This window comes from Nicotiana sylvestris, chromosome 2, assembly GCF_000393655.2.
Source record: "Nicotiana sylvestris chromosome 2, ASM39365v2, whole genome shotgun sequence".
Classification (NCBI taxonomy): domain Eukaryota; kingdom Viridiplantae; phylum Streptophyta; class Magnoliopsida; order Solanales; family Solanaceae; genus Nicotiana; species Nicotiana sylvestris.
The window spans coordinates 150,980,214-150,983,769 of NC_091058.1; positions in this window are offsets into that span (position 1 = coordinate 150,980,214).

Sequence of the window (3,556 nt, forward strand, 5' to 3'; positions counted from 1 at the left end):
AAAAGGAATCTAATTTTCTTAAAAAAATTGTTTGAATTTTTTTTAGAAGAAACAAATAAACGAAGGGAAGGGGGGGGGGGGTCCTAGGTTTATTAATAATATGGATCATCCCACACAATGCCTAGTAATTACTTCTCAATGAGGGGCTACACATGACATTATCGCATGGTCATCATATCCATATCTACCCTTCCCACCCCGTTAAGGTATTAAAGCATGAAATGGTCTCGATTACTTATTGCATGCTATTACCCGTCCCAATCCTATCAGTCCGGAGGCATTTAGGACTACTAATCCTAAGAGGGAGGGATTTAGGCTTATTTGTAGTTTCAAAGGCAAAATTCTAAGGCGATATATAAAAAAAATGTATAGCAAGTTGGGGAAAACGCATAACAAGTAAAACGCTCAGATATACCTCATTGAGCAATGAAAACACATAATTGGCATGACTTTCACATACTGTTTATGGTCTGATAAAGAACTTAAAGGTTGAGGCAGACTGATTGATTACATAATTCAGAGAAGAAGCCCGAGTCAGGCCTACCTGCTGGTTGTAGTTAATAGCACAGATTCAGTTTACAGCTATTACCCTAAGACTTGCCTAAGTGTTAGGACAAAGGTCCTATATGCATGATTCAAAAGACAGTAAAACTTGAAATGAATTATTTGAAACCCTATATGCATACTCGTTAAATTGTCTAAGTGAGAGACTCAGATTATTAAAAGAAAGGCAGACCTTAAACAAATTGATTATAAGCTTTGCAACTAACAGTATCTATTGTTACTGATTTTATATCTAACATTAAGGGAGGCGAATCAGATTATATTAGAAACTCCTATAGGCATGCTTTCTAGGCGTTACTGATTTTAAAACGTAGTATAAAAATGCAGAAGACTCGTCTTAAACCTATGAACATGATATCTAGATGCTGAATTCTGTTTAAGACATGATACCTAAGTGCAATTGAATGTTTAAGTCCTATGAGCATGGTATCTAAGTGCAGAAATTTGTTTAAGACCTATGAACATGATTTCTATATGAGAAAATAGATATATATGATTCAGAAAGACCTATAGGCATATTTTCTATCTGCATATGCAGCATTTAGATTGACTTATATGCATGATTTCTAGACGAGAGTAGCAAACCTATGATCATGATTTCTATATAAAAATGGACATTCAGAATTCCCTATAGACATGGTATCTATATGCATTTGAATGTGCAGAATTCGAAAACCTATAGACGTGGTATCTATGCAGAATTCAGAATTCCTATAGACATGGTATCTATGTGAGAATGCAGAATTCAGAATTCCTATAGACATGGTATCTACCCTTTTTGCTTACATAATTACCCGCCCTTTTCACTAATCAGCCCCAAATGTTTATTACAAAATTATTACAACCTAGAATAAAGTAATAGAATACAATAGAAATTAAAAGTACAACCAAGGAGAGCCTGATTCAGACTTCTTGTTTGAGATATGAGGTAAACCAACTCCAAGAGATTCATAATCCAAAGCCTTTCTCCCATTTGAGTGTATCAGAGTTCCCTAAGAGTCTCAAATGAACTCCGGGCAGTGCTCACACCCAAACGTATTACCAGATTAAGACAAGTGTAGTGTGGAAAGGCCAGCCCTCGAGTGTCCAAGTTCAGAGGGAACTCAAGGTCCCAAGGCAAGGCTCACAAGAGGGGGGTAGAACTTAAAGACTAAGAGAGAGTACACGTGCAGGAATAGAATTCTGAGAGAGGGAAAGGGGAATGGAAACCGTTACAAATAAGTACACATAGGGGTTCAGGGGAACAAGGAGATTGTAAAGAGGCAAGGGCAAGCTGTGGGCATACTCAGCAATGGAGAATGCTAGCACACCTATAAGCCTGTTAGAACACACTATTTAGAGGCTAGGATCCCAAGGGATCAAATTTAATTCATGGACAATAATTTGCATATTGCCATGCCTTAAACCGTAGCTCAAACACATAGGGGCAGGGGTTTGGATTCATAATAGAAACAGGCAGAAAGAAATCAGCATACTAATTTAAGTGTTGAACTATACAGAAACAGTAAGTAGACATGGATACAAAAACAGTAAATAAACACATTGTCGTGGTGCTAAAGCTTAAATCAGGACATACCAGTTTCAAAGAAACAAATAGAGAAAAGCAGTAGGTCTTGTAAACAGGCCACAGTGCAGACAAGAAGAAAGAATACTATTGCGTATAAGTGTGAGTTCAGAAAGACTATGAATGAGTGATCCCCCATTTTTTTGTGTCAATGAAAGAGTCGTGTATTTATAGTGTGAAAAACAGGCAGAAATAAGGTAAGAAAACAGTTAAGGAACTGAATATCAATTAAGAATCAATCACACAAGACTTCCATTAATTAAGGAACTCAGATTCAAACGGGAAAACTATTTAAAGGAAGAAATCAAATAAACATCTTGTGCAAGGCATGCAATTAGGAGTAAATACATAAAAAGTTACTTAAGGGCAGAATTTTGAAATACACGGTTACATAAATAAGGTAAGAAAAATAATGATTTGTATCCAGTAAATCAAGGATCAAAGATTTTGTAATCAATGGTCCAAGAATGAACCGAGTCACAAAAGTTAAGGAAAGTCAAGTAACTTAAATTAAGTCATAGGGAAATCAGCAAATAAGGAAAGAAATCAATCAAACCTATACAGAAGGAAGTCTGAAACTAATCAAGATTTGAAAGCCATTTTAGAGGGGAAGTCCAGCACATATAAAGAGCATACAAACATGTTAAGCTGAAAGAAGATGTCATGTCATTACAAAATCACTAGATAATAGACTACATGAGCATGGCTGTCAAATAGGTTAGCGATGTAGAAGAGAAGTAACATCTAGTAGCATACAAAAATCCCGTGTAAAAGACCTTAGAAGAGTTTAGCAAAAGTCAGAATCATATGAAAAACAAGGACTTCAAAACTCAGTTCAGAGACTCGAAATAGGTCTGAAAGAGTTCGGGTTTCTTTTGAGATAAAACCAGTTCAAGCAAATCACATAGCCAATGGTTTCCAAACTTGGAAAACCCCCAAATTCTAGGGTTTCTACAATCAATCGAGTGCGGAGATGAGAGGGCAAGTAATTAAGTTGAAACAGGTTCAGAGGTCTCAGAAAAGAACTGAAACTTTTAACATGTTCCTTCAGCAACATAAACTCATGAGAAACATGGTAGAAGAGTAACATGAGAAACATAGTAGAAACGCTCAAAGAAAACATAGTAGAAGAAACTAATACACATCATAGTAGAAGAAAACTAATTAGAACACAGTAGAGGAAACCTAGTAGAAGAAACATAGTAGAAGAAACTATTGCGAAACAAAGTATAAGAAAGTTGATCAGAACGCAATAGAGGAAACTTAATAAGAAACACACAAGAACACAGTAAAAATACAGTAGAAGAAACACACGAAAGAAAGAGAAAATCGGAGAAACATCTAAATAACTCAAAAAACCCTAGATTGAAAACAAAGAAATGGTTTTGAAATCATAGCTTCTTTTTTTGAAAGGAAATCATTTAAAAA